The sequence below is a fragment of the Macrotis lagotis genome, chromosome 5 (genome assembly GCF_037893015.1).
Source record: "Macrotis lagotis isolate mMagLag1 chromosome 5, bilby.v1.9.chrom.fasta, whole genome shotgun sequence".
Classification (NCBI taxonomy): domain Eukaryota; kingdom Metazoa; phylum Chordata; class Mammalia; order Peramelemorphia; family Peramelidae; genus Macrotis; species Macrotis lagotis.
The window spans coordinates 60,694,658-60,719,455 of record NC_133662.1 but is presented as its reverse complement, the minus strand read 5'-3'; the positions used below and the strand labels follow the sequence as shown (position 1 = coordinate 60,719,455).

At 36.9% G+C, this 24,798-nt stretch overlaps 1 pseudogene; it reads left to right on the top strand.

The window, feature by feature from the left end:
- The first annotated feature begins 11,824 nt into the window (after positions 1–11,824).
- Positions 11,825–13,211, top strand: LOC141489713 (histone-binding protein RBBP4 pseudogene; annotated as a pseudogene).
- The last annotated feature ends 11,587 nt before the right edge of the window (positions 13,212–24,798 follow it).

The window sequence follows — 24,798 nt, the reverse complement described above, 5'->3', positions numbered from 1 at the left end:
CCTAAGAGGGATTCAAGAATAGCAATTGAAGCCCTAGACCCATCTTGATAGATAAGCTAAGTTCAGTCTTACAACAAACCTATACTTGGCGGGGGGGGGGGGGGGGGGGGGGGGGGGGGGGGGGTAGACAAATAGGCCTTAATCATAGGATTTCTTCCCAACAATAATCTCTATAGTTTATGGCTGTCAGATAGATGGTGCAGAGGATAAAGGGCTGGGCCTGGAGTCAGGAAGATTCAACTTTATAAATCAGATTTTGGAGTAGGTGACTCCAAATCACTTTAGGCCAGGGAAGGAGATTAGATTCACAGCTAAGGCTCCCTTCCCATAGAGCACAATCACAAATTCCAAGTCCAAAAGCCCCCTCAGGCTCTAAGCTTAGGTACTTTGTTAGGGTTTCCCCTTAGTGAGCTGGCTTCACCATCCCACCTGGAGTCCTGATTCCAAGATTTCCATGGCTCAAACTGATGGTCTGATGGACACAGTTGACACTTGAAACTGAGAATGTCAAGCAGCACATAACAGAAATAAATATCCCAAGCTAAAAGAAAGGGAGAACTCACCGATTCAGTAGATGGTGACTGCATGAACTGTGACCTTCACCCACTGAACTCAGCTTGTGGGTAGGTTCAGGAAAGATTGTCAGTCAAAAAAGACATGAGCAGAGTGTGACCCTCCACCAGTCCTTAAAGTCAACAGGTGTGGAATTTAATTATCTTCTGCAATTGGATTCAAAGAGAAGCTTGAGATCTCTTCCTAGGAAACCTTTTCTACTTTTGTGGAATCACCACCATGTTCACTTCAAAGCACGACATCCATGATGGATCAATACTCAGTCAACAGTGCCATTCCATGCTGGATTGGGTTAAGCAAGTCTTTTCAGCTGTTCTACTTACTCTCCTATGACTGTGGCTGACTGTGCTTGCCAGTTGGACCTCTAATAGCTTTCCTGGTCTTACCTGGAAACTCTCCTCTCTGCTACATGGGAATTGAGGCATTCTGTCCTCCTACTGCCTGGCAGATCTGAGCAGTTCTTGATCTGATTGCTATCAAAAAAGAAAAGCTGACTTGGACCAATGGAGGGATGTATCAGATCCTTTTGTACGTGAACAAGTACATTGTATCTACAGTGATCAGATGTCAAATCTTCAGGCAACCAGAAGAGTCCTCATCACCACATGGCTCCATACCACACCCCCTTAGGTGTTGCAATGTAATCAGACAGGGAATATTCAATATAATCTATAAAATCCATCAGGAAGATCAAATTGATTGTAATCAAAATAAGAATGTTCAGGCATGCTCTAAAGCCTGGACCTTCAATGGTCAGTCCCTTCATCCATCCACTACCACAATTATCCTGCAATAGCCTCTTACCTGATCTCTGACTCCAATTCAGTTTACTCATTGTTACCAAATTAATCTTCCTAAACCATAACTCTAATTATGCCACTCACAATCAAGTCCCCTTTACAGGCTCGCTAGAGAACAAAGTCCAAATTCCTTAATTTCACTTTCAAGTCCATTTAAAATCTGGGCTCAACCTACTTTTCAGCTTTATCTCAAATGATTTCTTTTGATGTGCACTGTGTTTTAGTCAAATTGGATTTTTTTTGCTATTTTCCAGACATGTTTCATATCTTCTAGACATGTTTCACATAAAAAGGATCTGATACATCCCTCCATTGGTCCAAATGAGCTTTTCTTTTTTGATAGCAATCAGATCAACATGTATTTCCCTGTTGAAATTCTATTTGTGAAGGCTCAGTTCTCCCATGAAGATTTGTTTGGTTTTCTCAGCAAGAAATTTTTTTGCTTTTTCCTCATAAGTATCATAACACATTATTTGAATCCCTTTTAGGCCATTTATCAAACAATTTTTTGTCTCATAATTATTATTGTCAATACCTTAACTCCTTCAATAGATTATAGCAACCTAAGAAAAAAAGCTCTATTTAGCTTTGTATCTGCTTCAGAGACTAATACATAATACAAGAAAATAATATATCAGAAAGGACCTTATAGATCATCTAGTCAGTTTTTACATCTAGTCATTTTACAGGACAAAAAACTGAGGTCCAAAGAAAGAAAAAAACTTGCCTATTGTCAAGTTAGTGGTAGACCTACCATTAAAATTAGGTGTTTGGGATTCCAGTAAACATAGAAATTTTTCCAAGGCTCTTCTCTTGAGTCTAGAGCAACTTTTTTTTTTTTAGTTTTTGCAAGGCTTGCCCAAGGCCACACAGCTAGGTAATTAGAAAGTGACTGAGGTAGGATTTGAACTCAAGTACTCCTGACTCCAGGGCCAGTGCTCTATCCACTGTGCCACCTAGCCACCCCCTACAGCAGCTTTTTTTAAAACTGCTTTGTTATCCATGAATTCAGCTATATCTTTAAATTTATATTGTTTTTATTTCTATTTTTAAATTTTATTGAAATCTTTTGTTTTTATGTCACCTAAATTTACAAATAGATCCTCATAACAGCTCTGTGAAGTGGGCGTTATTTTTATCTCCATTGTGCAGATGAGGAAACTGAAATAGAGTGACTTGCCTATGATGATAATAAAGCTAGGTGAGTATCTGAGACTAGATTCAAAATCATAAGTTCCTGTCCAAGTCTAGTATTCTATCCACTATCCTACCTAGCTGCCCCACAGAAAGAAGAGTAGTCAAAAAATCTGGGATGCACTCTCCATAAAAAGACAAAGTCAGGGTATGAGGTACGTACAGAGGAAAAAAAAGGATAGTGAGATAAATATATAGAGAACATATGGCTAAGAACTTACCTTGACTTGGCAAGTTCTTTTTTTCAATTTCAACTTCCCATATTTATATTCTATTTTTCAGAAAAAAATTCAGTGATTTTTAAAAATATATGTGTAACATTTTAAAAAGGTCATCTTCAAGATAATTATGAAAGTTTGAAAACTCTTGTACCTAAATCACAAATTATTGTGAAGAAAATGTTTGTAAACTAAAAGGTGCTTCATTATTATTGCTGTTGTTGCTCTTATTCTTTTTTTTCTATTTGTTTTTATCATGACATAAAATTTCTCCTGTTGTCAATAGAGTTAAGGTAAATGTGATTTAATGTTCATTTATAATGATAATTAATTATTATAATTGTGATTATGGTAATGTTTGTTCCTGTTCTTCTAATCTGAAATTTGAAAGAGTTCAAATAGAAATGGTCTGGGACATTACTGCTATCCTACTACACCATACTTTCTTATGTCTAGTGCTTTGCAGACAATTTTACAGGTGGATCGAATGATTGCTTTTGGTAACTAAATAAGTTTGGGGATAAGCTTATCCTCTACAGGCTCAATGGAAACATCTTTGAAGTAACTCCAGTACCTTCCAGGACAACAGAGGTGACATGTGCCTCATCCTCTTCCCACATAATTTCTTCATATCTTTGATTTCTCTTAACTAGGACTTTATATTTTGACAGCTTTGTATTATACATAGAGTAAGAGTAATGAATATTAACATGGTGACTTCTATTACAATTCTCCTAAATTTTTATGGAACAGTGTTATGTCCAAATGATGGTGACCATCAGTTTTGTCTGTTAATGACAGTGTTCTCATAGTAGGAGGAGAAAAGGGAGGGAAAGGGCAGGAAATGGAGGATGAAAAAGAAGAATCAGCATCAACATTGTCATTGTCACCATCCCATTTTTTTTAGGTTTTTGCAAGGCAAACGGGGTTAAGTGGCTTGCCCAAGGCCACACAGCTAGGTAATTATTAAGTGTCTGAGACCGGATTTGAACCCAGGTACTCCTGACTCCAGGGCCAGTGCTTTATCCACTGCACCACCTAGGCACCCTTCATCCCATTTTTCTTCACCTGAATTCAGTTAGAAATAGTAATGGAACAAGTCTCTATCCTGCTATTATTGCTTTATAATCAGTATTCAGCAAATTTTTACTCAAGTGGAAAATTGCACTTTGGGGTTGAATAATAAATGGGATATCAATCTGTCCTATATAAGCTCAAGGAAAGAATCCTTGGCAAAACTCCAGCAGCAAATAGGACAAGGATGATATTTCCTCATCTTATTCCTACATAATTTTGACTTCCTCATCCAGGTCTCCATACTTTGAAGGGCATTTGTTCTAGGTAGCTTGGAAATAATGAATAGTTAGTATGGCAATATCTAATAAAATTATCAGATGGATTTTTATGAATCAGTTTTATGTCTTAATATGTCTGGAGAATAATTTAGTCTGTGATGATGGTCTGGTTCATTGTTGGTTGAGTTCTCCAGGATATTTTGAGGTTTATGTTTCTAACTGAAAGATTTGCCATCTAACAATCCTTAGAAGATAGCAAGGTTCTGATGGATAATTCTAACTTCTAGGTCATGTCTCCTAGACAGTGAAGAGGTATTAAATATTTACAGATTTCAGTGAGCTGTTACATAATCATCATTGTTTCCTTACATAATATAATTTGATCACTGAGTCCAGAATCCTTAAAGATAACCCTTCTGAGGATTTTTATGATAGTGATCTGGTCTTGATTGGCATTATAACCTTTCTCCCCTCCCCCATTTCCACAAACAATATGTTGTTTATGGATTTTCCTCTGATATAAACTATGAATGATTTATATAAAAAAAAGTAATTTACCTATATTTGGAGAGATCATTAGTATTCTCATCCTTTAGTAATAGATATTAAGGTCTTTTGCTAAGAAAGGGAGGATCAGGCTTGTACTTGATAGGATGCTAACAAAGTGCATTGCTGGTAATTCATACATTATTTTTAAGCATTAGAATTAATTGTTATGCAGAAAAACACTGTACACCCTAACAGCAACATGGGGGTAATGATCAACCTTGATGGACTGGCTCATTCCATCAGTGCAGCAATCAGGGACAATTTGGGGCTGTCTGCAATGGAGAATACCATCTGTATCCAGAGAAAGAACTGTGGAGTTTGAACAAAGACCAAGGACTATTACCTTTAATTTAGGAAAAAAACTGATATCTTATTGTCTGATCTTGCTATCTTATACTTTACGTTTCTTCCTTAAGGATATGATTTCTCTCTCATCACATTCAATTTGGATCAATGTATACCATGGAAACAATGTAAAGACTGGCAAATTGCTTTCTGTGGGGTGTAGAGGGAGGGAAGTAAGAGTAGGGGGAAAATTATAAAACTCAAAATAAATAAAACTTATGTAAATGTAAAAAAAAGAATTAATTGTTATGGACATTATTCTTCCATACTACTTTTCATTTTATAGAGAGGCTAATTTTAGTTACTTCCTTTAGTGTAACCATTCTCATGTTCATTTTAATAATGATTCATCTTACATTTTGGTTGTATTGAACTTCCCATATAAACAAGAAATCTTCCATATTCTTTTTTCATAGTTTCTCTCTTCTGAATTCTTTTTACCTCAAGTAAAGTTTTAGAATGATACTTTACAGTTATTTTTATCTTTGCATTACTTTTCTTATTCCTTTATTACCTTAACCTTTTGATTTTTTCTTTCAGTTGCCAATTAAGATATCAAAGAACTAGAAAAAAATAGATGCCCATCAATTGAGGAATGATCAGATAACACATGAATTAACAGAATTTTACTATAACTTAAGAAATAATATTATGAAGATATATGGAAGACTTATGAAAGAAAGCAGAACCAGGCAATACATGACTATGATATTGTAAATGGAAAGATTAAAAAAATACTCCCCTCACTGTAAAAGTGGTAGATAATGTTCGTGCAACACTGCATGTTGGGAGCCAGGGTCTCTAAGCTGCTTGACATAGTCGTGGCAAAAAGACTCAAGGCGGCCACACCACCTGATGGCTGATGGAACAACATTTCCTTCATATATATATATGGATTCCATGTATACCAATATTTGTAGGACTAATATTGATTGCAAAACTTACTCATCCTAATAGTGGAAGGACTATAAAGGAAGATTTCCAGAGAAATTTCTTGAATAAAACAGATAACTACCCTTACTATAGGTTGTCAAAGGAGCATATCAAAAAACATTACATACACAGAAACATAAAAAAACATTCCATTAAATGAATTGCTTAATTAATAACTTTAAATGAATTAACAATTTTTACAATGCAGCAACAAACAAGGTAACAGACAGGTTGAGGTCATCACAGTCTGAGCAGGGATAAAAATTAATTAACTACATGATTGATAATGAAACTTGTAACCACGTGAACTACATGATTAAGTTTGTAACCACATGAACTATATGATTGATAATGAAAATTATAAACTTTTGTAACAAAGGAAATGATCTTAGCTTGCTTGCTTGATGCATGTATGATTCTGAGACTATAAAAATAAATCTGAGCAGCAGATAGTCAGTCCACCTGCTTCTGCCTTCAAACCCTTGCGTTGACTCAATTCCTTTTGCCGACTCTATCCCTCCTGTCAGGTTCCAAGGCCCCCATGGAGGCTGGACCCCCGCAACTGAATATACTTTCATACTTGACTGATATGTTGCTTGGTTTTCCTTAACTTTTTTCCCATCTTCCCTTCTCTTTTATAAGAGATGTTTGTTCTAAGGAATGAATCCCTGAGTAGGGAAGGAGAGAAAATACTATTGAAAATTAAAGATAACTTTCTAACCCTGAATCAGAGACTTGGGACAGAAATATTGATCCTGGTAAGCAAGAGTAAATGAATTCAAAGAAGACCTAAGGTTCTAAATAAGCTGACTCAAAGTTCTATATTCTAAGAGTTTAGCCCCTTAAAGACAACTCTCTCTTTATGGAGAGAAAGCAGCTAATGTTTCTTTTTTGGCTCCAATGCCCAGACATTAGAAGGTCCTGACTTCCTAAGAATGAAAGTTTAGAATCTGAAAATAAACAAAAAATGAGATGATATATCCCACTTCTCTTATGGGAAAGAATGTAGCACCTCTGCTGGAGAGTACTGAAGTTCAGGAAAGAGGTGGGGAATAACAATATCATAACTCAGATGAGGTACAATCCTAGCAGAGAGGAATATAATAATATCCCTAGAAAAGCTGGAAGTCTTGCAGAATCATAGATGTCTTTTTTCCTAAATTGGTGACCCAGCCCCATATGTTTCCCTATGTATATAACCCTTCAAATATATACTCTAATGTGAGTCTCCATTCTTATTGCAGGGAAACTATTATGACTACTTTTCTTACAATGCTATTTCATTACATGCTTTTACTTCAAACTAATTATGTGATCTAGCTAATAGTAAATGTAAAAACAGTTTAGGAGTTATGGGTTTCAGTGGATTTAAACCCACAGAGTACCTAAAATCTAGGGTAGATTCATAAAACATTTCATAACCATGATCCCTCTAAACAGAGAAGGAAAGTAAGCTTCATCATTTATTCTCCAAAACTAATTCTATTCATTGTCATTAATCATTTCATCATTGTAGTTATTGCCATCTCCTGGTTCTGCTTTTTTCCTATCTCTGTATCAGTTTATGTGAGTCCTTCTTCACAAGTGTCTCTGAGTTTCTTTTTTATTATTATTTTTTCTTTATTACTTTACAGTTACATGCAAAGACAGTTATCAAGTTTTTGAGTTCCACATTTTTCTGTCTCCCTCCCTTCCCTTCCCATCCCCATGACAGTGAGTCATACATGCACAATCATGTTTAACTTATTTCCATATTAGTCATACTGCAAAAGAAGAATCAGAACAAAAGGAGAAAAAACATAAGAAAAAAATTAATTTTTCAAAGTGAAATCAGTATGCCTTAGCCTGCATTTGTCTCTGAGTTTCTTATACTCAACTGTGCTTATGTCACAGCAACATTCCCTTCCTATAAATTATACAGCAATTCATTTAGCCACCCCACTCTGCCAGTTTACAGTGAATCTATGCAATGGCTAGCTCCAGATAGGGATTACTCTGACTTCCTCTTAAATGTTCCCCACTCCTCAGAGAACTCTCTGACTACAAATCCAGTGCTCAAGTTTCCACTAAACATGTTCTTTTTTGGACCTTTAGTGGAAATGCTTTGTCATTTTCTAAATATATACATAAACACCTTAATTCTCATTACCCACTCCATTCTCATGACTATTAATTTTATATACTAGATCCTTGGTTTGGTCATAAACTTCCTCTTGTAATTTGATTTAATGGCAAACCAGAGACATCTTGTATAAATTTAAAATGGTCATAGGAGTGAGTCATTGTCTTAAGATTGGTGCTAAAATGAGTTAATAGTTGAGACCCATCCTGTATTCTTTCTTTTCTGATAATAATCTATCCTCCCTCCTTACAAATTATACTTTTATTTGCAAATTTAACGGTTAAAATCCTTCATTTTGAGTGACATAATTTGACTATGCTATTTTGCCTGACAGTAAAACTTAATGAGGAATGTTATATTAATTAACCTCAGTGGCCAAAAGAATAAAATCTATGAAACTGTTTTTGTTTTTTGTAAGGTAAGAAGTTCTATCAAACTTTCAGTGCCTTCATTTTAAACATCCTTTAGATGCCATTAGTCTAGGACATCAACTTTATTGCTCTCACAATCTATTTTAGACTCAGTTCATCTTCATGAAATAAGTTAATATCACTTTTTTAAAATATTTTTGTCTTTTCTAGCTACATATGTATATGTATGTGTATATTTATATATCTATTTATAGGCTTTTAGTCAATGGAACATTTTTGTGTAGGGATTACTCTTTGGTGATTTTTGAGGAGTAATTTGACTTTTTCCTTTTTTTCAAATCCCTACAAAAAATAGAACTCATATATTTCTAAATTCACATCCAGTGTGATTCACTGGATAGTCTGTTTGAGAGTGACCTAGCTGTGTGATGCTGACTTATCTATTAAGTTAGACAGATTAGAAACTGATAACTGAAGAAACCACAGATTTTTTTTAATTGTGAGGATAGTTATTATTCTGTTCCAAATGTGGAAAACAATAGACAACATATTTCATCAATAACAAACTGATGTTTTTATGTTTTTTAAAAAAAGAAAATCAGGTGAGGGGGAGTTAGAAATAAGATGTATAAGTCAATTAATTCCCCTGGATCTTAGTTTCCTTATCTGGAAAAAATAAGAGTTTGGATTAAATGGTCTGTGAGGTCCCTTTCTGCTGCTTTGCAACACTAAATCTGTGAACCTGAATATGTCCTTTTCCAAAGCAAATAAAATGGAATTAAATTGATATAAATAGAACCTTAGGCAACCAAAGAAACTAAACACTGCTCTATCAGTGAAATTGCTGTTTTTGGACACCAAGTAAATGTAAAAGATCTTGAACACTATGGCAACAATCTAATTTTAATTTCCCATGGCCTTAGTTTTAAAATAACTGCTCAAAACCTAGGAAAAAATACTCAAGTTAAATGGATTTACATGTAATAAAAAATCTTTCTTCACCCTCTCAAAAGAAAATTGATTTAGAAGACTATTATTTATAATCGGCAAAAATGAGGAATTGCTAGCACCATCTTGTGGGCAAAATATAGAGTTGTTTCTGATCTCTAGCAATTTCATTTCCAAATAAAGACCTAGTTAGAGAATCATGACTAACTTCCAACCATGTGGCATGTAGCTGGTGATTTTTAGAACACTAATGTGAAAGAACTCTATATGTCTGTACACAGGTAATTTCATTGCTCCTTAAAAAGTCATATTCTAAGCAATTGAGGTCATACTTTAAGCAATTGAAAAACCAGTAAGCCTCCAGAAGAGATAATGAAATAAACTTTCCTAAAGTTAGGAAATGATGAAAGCAGAAGATGGCATGTACACTCAAATTAATTGTTTTTGCTTAACTATTTTTCTTTGCTTTAAGGAATGATTCAATTGGGAGTAGGTGGGTATATTTGTCTATGAGGAATAATATAGTAAATAGATATATTCAGAAATGACAGTATGATAAAAAATAAAGGGTACTGATAAAACTTATTTTTATAATTATGTCATTTTTAATAAATTTTAAATAATTTATCATTGGCCAATCTAGAGCTAAGAAGGAAATGCATATTCTTCCTTTGCTAAAGAATATTAGTTTAAGATGTTAGAATACAGGCCAGGATCCAGCTAAAGTCCTTTCACATTCTCCAAACAATTTCAAAATAACACTTCAAGAGACCCTAGTTTTGTAAACCATTGTCTGTGGTGACAATTGGTCTGTCAAGTGACAGTTTAGGATGTATTAGGTTGCTGCGTTCTGTTGCCAAATATTGGTGCTTCACTGACATGGGAAGAAGCTAAACCAATTCAAGGTCAAGAGACACCCCCCAAAAAACATCTCCAAAGGTCCTGTTTCCTATCAATCAGACCTGGGATGTAATGATCCTGGTAAATACAAGTAAGAAGGGTGCCTTGCACAGCATACCCCTCACTATAATAAATATAGTTGTGCAACTCATACCACCAATCACTTGGTTGGTTGACATGGTCCTCTTCAATAAGAAAGGACTAATAATAGTAATGGTTTTGTGATCTTGGGCAAGTCATTTACTCCAATTGCCTCCAAAAAACAAACAATAAAACCTGGAGGCAAATTTTGGAGTGGCAGAGCAAACAAAAGGTCAGAGAGAGAGACACTTTTCCAGCCTAACACAGCAAGTTCACAGGAAAGGTCTGTAATACTATGGTGGGTAAAGGCTCAAAGCATGGCAGGAGCACCAGGGGTAGGTATTGGAGACAGCCTTGACATCAACAGCAGCAAGTTTAGGAAGCAGGTTTAGTAACAGGAAACTCAAAAGTTAACTGAAGAAAATAATCTGTGAACCTGATGAAAGCAGAAGATGGCATGTACACTCAAATTGTTTTTGCTTAACTATTTTTCTTTGCTGTAAAGAATAATTCAGTTGGGAGTAGGTGGGTATATTTGTCTATGATGAAGAATGTAGTAAATAGATATATGCAGAAATGACAGTATGATAAAAATAAAGGGTCTAAAAATTAGAATTGGACAAATGGAAACTAAAATGATTCTATGAAACACCAAGATTCCATCCAGAGACAGGTGAGAGGTTGGGACAGCTTGTCAGAAAGAGATGACAGGGGACCCTTTGCTGACTCTGGGTGTACTTAGTGTTGATTGATAACTCTATTGCCCATTAGCACTTCTGGATCACACTTCTAGAATAAGAGTGCTGCTACTTGCTCTCTGTAAGAGAGTACAGGATCTGATCAAAGTTACAGAGATAAGAATAATACTAATACTTGCAACTGCAGAGGGAGCAAGGGTCCTTCCTGATTATAAACCGCAGTATAGAGTAGGAGAGCAGTAACCACACCCTTCCCAAAATAATATCACTTTTGAAGCACCAAAAATATGCAGAACCCCAGAACAGGCTCTGAAAATAGCAACACAAAAAAGTCTGAAGTTTGGGACAGTGGCTCCCTACCTGTAAGTGAACAAAACCCAACTTTAACAAAGTTCAAAGTGAAGAATGGGCTGGGGAAAATGAACAAATGACAAAAAAAAAAAAAAGCATCATAGCAGGAAAGTCCAAGACAGAAACTCAAAAGACAAAAGTGTGTTTTAAATTGAACCTAAGACCAGCAAGAATTCCTAGAACAATAAGCAAAAGAGTTAAGAGTGATAGGAGAAAATTTGGAAAAAGAAATGAGAGTGATGCAAAAACATTATGAAAAGAGAATGAAGAAAATAACAACTTAAAAAATAGAATTAGCCTAATGGTAAAAGAGGCACAAAAGCTCACTGAAGAAAATAATTCCAAAAAAAAATTAGAATTAGGCAACTGAGCTAACAACTCTTTAGGGCTTCAAAAAATAATAAAACCCGGCAGCCCCTGGCCCCTTCACCTGCTGCTCTGGCCCCGCTGCTGCGCCCGCCATGGCCGACAAGGAAGCAGCCTTTGATGATGCTGTAGAAGAACGAGTGATCAATGAAGAATATAAAATATGGAAAAAAATACTCCTTTTCTCTATGACCTAGTGATGACCCATGCCCTTGAGTGGCCCAGCTTAACTGCACAGTGGCTTCCAGATGTGACCAGACCTGAAGGGAAGGATTTCAGCATTCATCGACTTGTCCTGGGTACACACACATCAGATGAACAGAACTGTCTTATGACAGCTAGTGTGCAGCTTCCTAATGATGATGCTCAGTTTGATGCCTCTCACTATGACAGTGAGAAAGGAGAATTTGGAGGCTTTGGTTCAGTTAGTAGGAAAATTGAGATTGAAATCAAGATCAACCATGAAGGTGAAATGAACAGGGCCCATTATATGCCCCAGAATCCTTGTATCATTGCAACAAAGACTCCATCCAGTGATCTTCTTGTTTTCGACCACACCAAGCACCCTTCGAAACCAGATCCTTCTGGGGAGTGTAACCCAGACTTGCGTCTCCAGGGACATCAAAAGGAGGGCTATGGGCTATCGTGGAACCCAAATCTCAGTGGACACTTGCTTAGTGCACCAGATGATCATACCATCTGCTTATGGGACATCAGTGCAGTTCCAAAGGAAGGTAAAGTAGTGGATGCAAAGACCATATTCACAGGACATACAGCAGTAGTTGAAGATGTTTCTTGGCACCTGCTCCATGAATCTCTCTTTGGATCAGTTGCTGATGATCAGAAGCTCATGATCTGGGACACACGGTCAAACAATACTTCTAAACCAAGTCACTCAGTGGATGCCCACACTGCTGAAGTAAATTGTCTCTCTTTCAATCCTCATAGTGAGTTCATTCTTGCCACAGGATCAGCTGATAAGACAGTCGCATTGTGGGATCTTAGAAATCTGAAACTAAAGTTGCATTCCTTTGAATCACATAAAGATGAAATATTCCAGGTTCAATGGTCTCCCCACAACGAAACTATCTTGGCTTCTAGTGGCACTGATCACAGGCTAAATGTCTGGGACTTAAGTAAAATTGGAGAAGAACAGTCCCCTGAAGATGCAGAAGATGGACCACCAGAATTAGTTTATTCATGGTGGTCACACTGCCAAGATATCTGATTTCTCTTGGAACCCCAATGAACCTTGGGTTATTTGTTCTGTATCAGAAGACAATATCATGCAAGTTTGGCAGATGGCTGAGAATATATACAATGATGAAGACCCTGAAGGAAGCGTGGATCCAGAAGGACAAGGGTCCTAGACATGTCTGCATTGGTGCTGATTTTTAGACTCCCCTTTCTTCCCAAACTGAGATTGATTTAACACTGGTTTTGAGACAGACTTTTCGTCCAGACATTCTTCTATTAACCCAGAGAGTGAATGATTTCTGAATATTAACTGTGGGGGGGAGGGGGTGACTTAGCAGAGCCACAGACCCATATTTAATTTTTTTCCAAGAACTTTTTATGAGCAAATCCAGCTCTGAAATCTGATTTAGCCACAGAAAATGGACCATGAGTGTTTTATTTTTCTTCCTAAGCTATAAATGCAAGTTTTTTGGACTAATTTAATAAAATTAGAATGGGGTAGGATTTATATCCAAGCGAGGAGTCTGAGCCACTGAGGTATTAGCATTGTATCTGAACTCGTTTCCCTTTGTTTATGGAGATTCAAAGACTAAAATTGGCATGGCTGACTTTCTAGGGTATAGTTTATCCTATTGTAGACTGGCCTACCCTTCCTGGTTTCCTCTGTAACCAATCAAAATATCTTATTAAAATTTTTTTTGTTTTATTTAATGTTTTTTCCTTCCCTAATGACTTGTTTATTCCCTCCTTCCACTTCTCATCTGGTGAGGGAGAAACAGCCATGTGAAATGTAGTTGTACCTGCAAAATATCTTTGTTTGCCTCATATAGTTTTACTCGCTAGTATATTTTTTGAGTTATATTTTCATATTATTTCTTTCCTTTCTGTGATTATTTTTAACTTGGGACCACCAGGTTATAAAAAAGTTGTTTTTACCTGATAGGTGTACTACTGGTAGACTACCCAGTAATCTGAAAACAAAACAATTGGTAGCAGACATGTACTTTAAAAATTAATTCTTGGTGGCTTCTTCCTTTTTCTTTAAAAAAAAAATGGTTTTGTTTTTTCAACAAACTCCACACAAATGGAATTAGTCCTTGACCACTCATTTTATACGATGTCCTTTGGGGTAACTTGTCCAACCAGCAGCCTGTTACTGTCCATAACTAACTGTAAGTGCTTATGATGGAATAAATTGTTTTTCTACAAAAAAAAATAATCATAAAACAAAGTCAAGTCAAAAGAATGAAAAAAAGAAAGAAAATGTGAAATATTAGAAAGGAAAAACAACTGACCTTGAAAATAGATTGAGGAAAGATAATTTAAGAATTAATCAACTATTATCAGAAAAAGATCCTAGGTATCATATTTCAAAAAATTATCAAAGAAAATTGCCCCAAATCTTAGATCTAGAAGGTAAAATAGAAATTCACCTCCTAAAAGAGATCTCGAAATAAAAATTCCCAGGAATATTATAACCAAATACAAAGCTCCCAGGTCAAAAAGAAAAATTTTTGTAAGAAGCCAGAAGGAAACAATTTAAATACTGTGGAGCCACAGATACAATCACATAAGATTTGGCAGTGTCCCCATTAAAGGAGTAGAGAGCAGGAAATATGATATTCCAGAAGGCAACAGAACCAGAATTACAACCAAAAATAACCTACCCTGCAAAACTGAGTATAATCCTTCAAGGGAAAAATATAGACTAAAATTTTATTTCAGTGGCGACTAGGTGGCTCAGTGGATAGAGCACTGGCCCTGGAGTCAGGAGTACCTGAGTTCAAATCCTGCCTCAGGCACTTAATAATTAACTTAGCTGTGTGGCCTTGGGCAAGTTATTTAACCCCATTTGCTTTGCAAAAACCTTAAAAAAAGAAAAAAAGAAATCGAGGTCTTGAACCATTCCTGAGAAGACCAGGACTGAAGAGAAAATTTGATATTCAAACACAAGACTCAAAAAAAGCATAAAAAGATAAACAAGAAAGAATAATCATAAGGGACTCTTAGTTAAACTATTGACATTCCTAAATAGATACATGTAACTCCTAAGAACTTTATCATTATTTAAGTCTATTCAAAGGAGACTACTTAAACATAGAACAAATGTGTGAGTTGATTGGGTTGAAATAATCTCAAAAAAATGTAGAGGTGAGAAAGAAGGATACACTGGAAAATGGGAAAGGGAGATAGAATCAAGAAAATTTTCTCACAGAAAAGAGGCATATAAGGAAGAGTTTTTAGAATGGAAGGGAAAATGGCAATAGCAGGTAATGCTTTAAACTTGCTCTCATGGGAATTGATTCAAAGGGGAAAAAATACACATAAACCTACACACAGAAATGGATGTAGAAATCTATCTGACCCAATATGGAAATAGGAGGGGAAAGGAATAACAGATATGTAAGGAAGGGAGATGATAAAAAAGGAGCATGGATTAAAGTAGAAGCAAAACAGACTTTTGAGAAAAGATAGAATTAAGAGAGAGAGAGAGAGAGAGAGAGAGAGAGAGAGAGAGAGAGAGAGAGAAGAAAATAAGGGACATAAAAAATACAAAGTAATTATAATTGTGAGATGAGTTAACCCATAAAATGGGAACAGATAACAGAATGGATTAGAAACCAAAATCTAACAGCATAATGTGCATGACACACACTTGAAACAGAAAGATACAGGATTGTTATTGTTTGTCCTTTATTCTCAAAGAGTACCACAGCATCAAGTTGGTGATGCCATAACATGTAAGTAAATTGGATTTAAATGAGGGAGGAATGTGTAAATTCACCAGCCTCACTTTCTCCTCCAGAGCCATCTGGGTTTAGTGGCAAGACATAGATTAGGATAACTGGAGATGGCCCTGGATGAGTTGGAAGCCCTTGGTCTTGAATTGGTCTCAATTTGACTGAGGCAATACTCATTCAGTGATTAAGGCTTAGGAAGGAAAATGAGGCCCAAAATGGCCTCATTCACCTAGTTAAGAAAATGAAAAAACAACCAAAAACAAGACCCTTAGAGTTTCTAGCCCCAAACTGAAAAAGGTGCTATTTACATTACTCTGAACCAATCATACTCAAACAATGACCAAGTGGGGATTAGCCTAGAGTCAATCCATGAAGCCAGAGTGATTTGGGTTTAAGGCATGGTCTTTTAAAAAAGAAATCTAGGAGATTGTAGACAAAATGGCAGAATAAAGGCAGAATTCCCATAAGCCCCCCCCCAGACCCTTCCAAATATCTACCAAATTTTAGAGTTCTGCGTGAAACAATTTTCCAGTCCAAAACAACCTGGAAGATCCATGGGAAAGATCTGTTTCACCAGGGTTAAAAAGGTCCCCCAGCATAAACTGGCTACATCAGAGCAAACCAGCTCCAGCCATCCAAGAATAGCCAGCTGGCGTCTGAGTCCCTTAGAGTGCCTGGGTCCATGGAAGTGGTGGTGGTGGTTTACAGACTTCTCAGCCAAGTATTGCTAAGGACAGTTGGGAAGGGCAGCGGGGAAAACTCTGCCACACCAGAGGCAGAACATATACCAGGTACAGACCTGGCCCCCAGGGACCAGGAGCAGGCCTGGGGAGCCACCCAGAAGGTAACCAGCTGTCAGCTGCTTCCAGAGTGCTCAGTTCACAGATGATAAAAGAGTGGGGGGTGTGGGCAGAGATTGCAAAAGTCTCTTTGCTCTCCCTGAGGCAGGACTCTGTTGTTTTGCACATACTCAGATCCAGGTTGCTGTCAGGGAAAGGAACTTTACTGCCATAGCAGAACAGGGACCCTCCTCACAGCTCCAGGGCAGAGGGGAATACATGTTGCCATCCACAGACTAGAACACAGGCCAGGAGAATAGTCAGCCTCTCATAAGACCTAGGAGGAATTGAGGTCCCTGGGGGGGGGGGGGGGGGGGCTGAAAACAGCTGCAAAAATCCTCAAAACTTGGGATAGTGTCTCCTTCACCCTGGAAGCAGAGACCCACCTTAACAAAGATTTAAAAATCAAGTCATAGGCTAGGGAAATGAGCAAACAACAGAAGAAAAAAATCCAACTATAGACAATTACTTGGTCCTACGGAGGATCAAAATATACATTCAGAAGATAACAGTCAAAGCTTCTGTATCCAAAGCCTCCAAGAAAAATAGGAATTGGTCTCAGGCTATGGCAGAGCTCAAAAAACATTTTGAAAACCAAGTAAGGGAGGTAGAGAAAAAAGGGGAAAAGAAATGAGAATGATGCAGGAAAATCATGAAAATCAAGTTAGCAGCTTGGTGAAAGAATTATAAAAAAAAATTACTGAAGAAAATAACATCTTAAACACCAGCTTGGGTCAAATGGAAAAAGCTGTCCAAAAGACCAATGAGAGTGCCTTAAAAAGCAGAATGGGGGGGCAGCTAGGTGGCGCAGTGGATAGAGCACTGGCCTTGGAGTCAGCAGTACCTTAGTTCAAATCTGGCCTCAGACACTTAATAATTACCTGTCCATGTGGCCTTGGGCAAGCCACTTAACCCCATTGCCTTGAAAAAACTAAAAAAATAATAATAATAATAATTCCTCAAATATAGAATAGAGCTAAGGGAAATGGATGGCTTTGTGAGAATAAGTAATAAAACAAAACCAAAAGAATGAAGTACTAGAAGAAAATATGAAAGATCTCATTGGAAAAAACAACTGATTGGGAAAACGGATCCAGAAGAGATAATTTAAAAATTATTGAACAACTTGAAAGTGATGACCAAAAAAAAGACCCTAGACTAATTCATTTTCAAGAAATTCTCCAGGAAAAGTACCCAAATTGAAAGATTCCACTGATCATCTCTCCTGAAAGAGATCACAAATGAAAACTGCCAGGAATATTATAGAAAAATTTCAGAACTCCCAAGTCAAGGAGAAAATGTTGCACGCAGTCAGAAAGAAGCAATTCAAATATCATGGAGCTACAGTCAGAAATACACAAGATATAGCAACGTCTACATTAAGGGCTCATAGGGCTTGAAATATGATACTCCAGAAGGCAAAAGAGCTTGGATTACAACCGAGAATCAACTACCCAGCAAAATTAAACATATTTTTTCAGGGAAAAAGATGAATATTCAATGAAATAGAAAACCTTCAAACTTTCCTGATGAAATTACCAGAACTGAAGAGGAAGTTTGATCTTCAAGTACAGGACTCAGGTGAAACATTGAGAGGATAGATGAGAAGGATAAATTATGAGGAGCTTAATGATGATGAGATGCTGATTGACTCGTGTGAACCTTCTCATTTATTAGGGAAATTAGAAGGAGCATATTTACTCAAGGCTTAGGAGGAAGTTGAATTTGAAAGTATAATTTACTAAAAAGATGGAGTAAGGGCAGCTAGGTGACACAGTGGATAGAGCACCTGCCCTGGAGTCAGGAGGATCTGAGTTCAAATCCAGACTCAGACACTTAATAATTACCTATGTGACCTTGGTCAAGTCACTTAACCCCATTGCCTTGCAAAAAATAAAAGATGGAGTTAAGGGGTGAGAAAGGAATGTACTGGGAGAAAGGGAAAAGAGGTAGAATGGAGTTAGTTATTTCACATAAAAAAAGCAAGGAAAAATTTTTGCAATGGAGTGGAAGAGAGGGAAAGTGTGGGGAGGTGGGAGTGAGTGAAACTTTATTCTCATCAGAAATGGCTCAGAGAGGAATTAACTAACACATTCAATTGAGTATAGAAATCTATTTTATCCTAGAGAAAATAGGAGAGAGGAAAAAGGATAGAAGAAAGGGGATGGGAGGAATGGAGTGGGTATAGATGATAGACAGAGGGAAGAGGGTGGTCAGATAATATTACACTTTTGAGGAGGGACAGGGTGAAAGGAGAGAGAGAGAATAGAAGAAATGGGAGTGAGAGGGAATAAGATGGAGGGAAATATACTTAGCAATAGCAACTATGGGAAAAAATATTGAAGCAATTTCTCTGATGAACTTATGATAAAGAATGCTATCTATCCCAAAGAAAGAGCTGATGATATCTAAATACAGACTGAAACACTTTTTTCCCTCACTTTATTTTTCTTGAAGCTTCTCTTTCTTGATGGTGTGTGTGTGTGGCGGGGGGGGATTATGCTTACTTTTACAACATGACTTGTAGTAATGTGTTTTATGGCTATACATTTTTAACATACACCAAGTAAATTGCTTTTTCAAATTGGGGAGTGGGGTAGGAGGAAGGGAGATAATTTGAAACTCAAGGTTTTGGAAGTAAATATGGGAACTTATTTTTTGCATATAACTGTTTAAAAATTTAATAAAATCAACATTTTTTAAACTTTTTTAAAAAAAGAAATCTAGCCAGTAAACCCCAAGATATCTTGCAAGGTTTCAGAGAATCTGAATGAAAACCAAAGCATATTATTTTCACTTTGAAAATTTGGTTTATGTTTTTTCCCTTTCTCATTATTCCTCCTATCCCTTTAGTTCTGCTTCTTCTTCCATAACAAGACTAATATAGAAATATATTAAACATGATTGTACATGCATAACCTATATCAGATTACTCACTGATGTTGGGAAGGTGGAGAGAAGAAGAAAGATAGAAAAATGTGGAACTCAAAAGCTTACAAAAAGATGAATGTTGAAAACTATCTTTTGCATGTAATTGGAAAAAAAACAAAATAAAATAACATTCAAAAATAAAAAAGTTGTTTTGCTCAACTGGCCAGTTCTAATTGAATCTCCAATGAGCAGCTCCCACTACAACTCACAGAGGTTGTTGTTTGTCCTTCATTCTGGAAGAGGACCATGATAACATCAGGGAGGTTATAGCAAGTGAATTGGATTTAAGTGAGGGAAGGCTATGCAAATTCATCATTAGACTGTCTAAAAATTATATATATGCATATATTTTCCTTTGTTCAGGATGTTACTATTCTATTAGCTGATACTAATTAAAACTTTTTTATCTTCTAGCCTTGCTTCTTGATCTATTAACTTCTAATCAAAAGAACTAAAATGGGAGGAAGATGGAAGATCTTAGGACCTTTGATTTGAGGAATTTTCCACAGTATTTTGACAGTCAAGTGATAAACAAAAATAAATTTTTATGTTCAAAGAGCTACAAAACTGTACATACCTTTGACCTAACAAAAACACTTCTAGGTCTGTGACCCAAAGAGATAAAACTGAAGGGAAAAGGGCCCATTTGTACAAAAATATTTATAGCAGCTCTTCTTATAGTGGGAAAGAATTGAAAATTGAGGGAATATCTATCCATTGGGGAAATAGTGAAACAGGTTGTGGCACATGATTGTGGTGTGATGTGGTTATTTGATTGGTTCAGTTGTATCTAACTCTTCATGATCCTATATTGGGTTTTGTTGACAAAGATACTAGACTGATTGGCCACTTTCTTCTCCAACTCATTTTACAGACGAAAAAACTGAGGCAAACAGGGTTAAGTAATTTGCCCCAAGTTATAAACCAAATAAATGTCCTAGGCCAGATTCCAACTAAGGGGGATGAGTCTTCCAGGAACACAGAGTGCACAATAACAGCAATATTGTACTATGAACAACAATGTGAAAGACATCTACTTTTATCATGACATGCTCCAGGAAAATTCCAAAGAACCCATGATGAAAGCTATCTAGGTTCAGATGGGGAAAGTGTGGAAAAAAGTGGTATTAGGCTGACTACCAAACTGAAGATCTACAGAGTCTTTCAGCTGGCTTCATTGTTGTATGCCTGTGAAACCTGGACAGTTTACCAGCACCATGCCAGGCTCACATCTAAGTTGTCTTAGGAAGATTCTGAAGATCCCCTTGCAGGAAAATATTCCAGAAACTGAGATCCTTTCTCCAACTAAATTGCCAAGTATTCAAACTCTACTGTAGAGAAGGCAACTCCAAATGAACTGGTCATGTTACTCAAATATCAAACCTACATTCACTTGCCTAAAACCAAGCAAGCATGGTAGCCAGAAGAAGCTATATAAGGACATTCTCAAGGTCTCTCTGAAGAACCTTGGAAATGATGGTGAAATATGAGGGATACTGCACAGAATTCCCTCATCAAAGGTGTTGTGCTCTATGAGCAAAGCTGAATTGAAATAACTCAGAAGAAACAAGATGTGCAAATTTAGAGAATCCACTCCAAATGTTCACATGGACTATTTGTACCCAACCTGTATTGTCAAGTTATAATTATATATTATTTTGTATATAATATATTGCACATAATGTAATCTTGTCACTTGCCTTCTCAAGGGGTGGAGGAAAAAGGGAGAGAATTTGAAACTAAAATTTTTTAAAAGAATATTTAAAATATATGTAAATTTGTGTGAAAATTAAATGCAATTGGAAAATATTTAATGAAATAAGATAAAGATACATTAAAACATGAACATTTTAAAAATTTCCATTGGAACAGACCTGTGAAAAAACACACTGAAACAAAAACTGACTTTATATTCACAGTCTAAAAATTTTTTTCTAAGTTTCTCTAGGATCTCATAGTAGGGTATATAAAAACTGAAAAATTCTAGACAAAGAATCCTCCAGGATTCCCTAAAATAGCTAATTTTATCCCACACAAGGTCCCCACATTAACACTGACCACTCAGGTCTCTACTTCCTGAAGACCAAGTATGTTACTGTTAAACCTGGGAGTGACAGAGCAGACTGGGATCAGGTAGCGGTGTGTATTAATTACTTTCTTTGCAAGGAACTAATTTGCAAATCATAGATTTACTCCTTGGAGCCCTGCCTTGCTAAAGTTCAGGCAGAAACTACAGCCATAATAGAATAATCAGATTTGGGGCTTGAATGATCTTCCTAGGACAAGCCCACCATGTAGTATTGATAATACAACAATTACATCACTTATGACCATCCAAGGAGGAGTCCTGTGGGAATGACTAAATTGATTATATAGTTTGAAGAGGGGGGGTACACTATTATTGTATACTATAATTTATACTGATCCAGTTCACCGAACACAGGCAAAAGAATGCAAGACTTGTCATGAGTAAAACAAATTACTACTTTGTTTTCACTGTTTCCCAGGCCTAGAGTCTGCTAATGAAAAGGACCTCTCTAAAAACTAAATTATGTTTATTAAATTCAATGCACATATCATTTTAATCAATAAAGAAATCTTAACTCTTAACATTCCTTTCTTTCATTATAGATATTCCTCCCCCCATAGAACAAAGATTTTGATTTAAATTGTCAATTACCAAATAGATTTGATATAGATACTCAAAGCTTCTTGATCATAGAAATTTGCTATAAAAGGGATATAATTATCATATGACAGGGGAAAAATTCCCTTAGCTCTATTTGATTCCAGGTTTGAGTCTTATCTGAGCCAATTATGTTGTTACAAAGTGTTAAAGGCAAGGCTTAAGAGTCACCAAGTGGGGAATTTTCCTTTTCCTAAAAGGAAATAGCATAAGATGTAAATAGAGTCTGGAGGATCCTACATAACCCTTTCCCAGACCTTAGCAGGTCTTGGTCTGCCGCACATGCCATTCTCTATTATTAGATTTACGATATTTTGGACAACTATCCTGGTCATCAAAACTCAAAACAAATTACAGTCCCAGGAATTTTATTCTTAAATAGCAAAAACATTATTAACCACAATTTAAAGCCGGAATATATTTAAGCATTTAGGTAGAGAAAAGTTGCCACTTCCATAAACCAATGAAAAAAGAAAAGTCTTAGTTCATAGATGTAACTGCAAACCTCAGCCCACATCTGGTTTCTTGGGTCGGTGGTCTACATCAGATGACAGCTTCTTGACCAGTAATCTATCTCAGACATCAGCTGCTTCAGATCCTTTCTGGTTTTCCAGATGAGGTCACCTGTGGGCTCCATAATCCTAGTGGGTGGTACTGCCTTTTTAAGGTGTGCCAGGTTCATCCAGGACTTCCTCAGAGTTTAGCAGTAGTTGAGGTAATGATCATGACTTCAAAGGGACCTTTCCACCATGGCCTCAAACTAGCTTCAACAGCTTGGAGGCATTGCATTTGGGGCAGTACATCTCACAGGCAGTGATGGCAGCCCGATGAAAACTCCCCCACTAATATTTTTGATCCAGTTCTACCGGTTTGTCAGCTGCCCAATGACTAACTGAATGAAAGTGGTCCATTACAGGGAGACATAAATTCTTAGGGAATATCATAAATCCATTTGGGACAACCTATAATTCCATAGTCTTATCAAGTTTACATCCCTCCTTTTGAAGTCTTTCCTGGTCGGTGATAAGCAATCTTTTCTGAGTAGTAGATAGCTCTTCTTTGTTAGGTAAAAGGATTAGTCAGACCTTCAGGGCTGGATGAATAGGCTAATAAGACCAAACTTCTGGGGGATTTTACCTCAAGAACAATTTCCTCAGGAATTTGAGGGGTAAATACTGCAGTTTTAGCTGTTTGGTCAGCCAAGTTATTTCCACAGGCAAGAATGCTGTTTTCTGACTGGGCCTGAATTTTAATTACTACTATGCCCTAATGAAGCAGTAAGTAATCTAATAGATGAGAAACCTGTTTCTGATTTTTAATGGACTGTCCTAAGGGGGAAAGGAAGCTCTGATGTTACCATAACACCCCCAAAATCATGAACCAAACTGAATGTAAACCTGCTGTCAATATAGATATTAATCATTTTTCCTCTTCCCAATTCACAAGCTCTGAGGGCTACTGTCTCATGTTCAGCTTATTGTGCTGAATGGGCATCAGGTAATGATGAAGTTTCAACCACTTCTGTGAAAGTGGTGATGCTGTATCCAACAAGTCTCCCTTCTCATTTCTGAGAAAATCATCAGTGTACTAGTGAAAGTGTGCTCCTTCTAAAGGAGTTTGCTTCAAGTCCTGGGGGGGGGGGGGGGGGGGGGGGGGAGCAAAGCATCCAGATATAGTAGGACAGTCATAGTCGAAAGTCTTATCCTCACTTTCCACCTCACTAGATACGTGGCAGGATTGAGTGTGTTATTCATTTGATGGTCAGATAAGAAATCACTTCCAGGTTGGCTAGCCTGCTAGAAGATGAAAGTTAAGCATCATGTGAATTTAGGAGTGTTTCAACTGGCACCTTAAGGGAGAATAAAGACAAATATCCTTAGTGACAGAAACAAGGATCCTTGTGGCTACTACTGCCTGGAGACAGCCTGGGGAACTGTTAGCAACATTGTCTAAGCTTTTATTGTAGTAAAAATATTTTGTCCCACAGGACAAAAGTTTTCACCATGTTTTTATGTTAGAATACCAACTACATTCCTTCCTTTCTCAGAGGTGAATAAATCAAATGGAGGAAATAGTTGGGGAGGTCTAAAATTGTTGCTTGTTGGAAGACAGATTTCAGAGAATCAAAGGAATTTTGAGCTTTAGAGGAGAGACCCAAGGGTTCAGGTACAGAATCCTTTAGATCGTAAAGAGCAGTGGATAGAGCGCTGACACTGGAGTCAGGAAGATCTGAGTTCAAATTCAACCTCAGACATTTCATAATGTAATCTTGGGCCAAATACTTAACCCCATTTCCTTGCAAAAAACAAAAACAAAAAAAAAAGGAAAGTCATAAAGGAGGCAGGTAATGCTTGAAAAATCAGGGATACAGTGGGGCAGCTAGGTGGCACAGTGGATAGAACACCAGTTCTGGAGTCAGGAGTACCTGAGTTCAAATCCAGCCTCAGACACTTAATAATTACCTAGCTGTGTGGCCTTGGGCAAGTCACCTAACTACATTTGCCTTGCAAAAAAACCTAAAAAAAAATAAGGGATACAGAGATGGCAGTAGCCTGCCAAACCAAGGAAGACATGGACCTGGGGTTTGGGGTACATGAAATTGAATGATAACTGTAAGACAGGTTGAGTCTAGGCAAAGTCAGAGGCAGAGAGGTAATGTC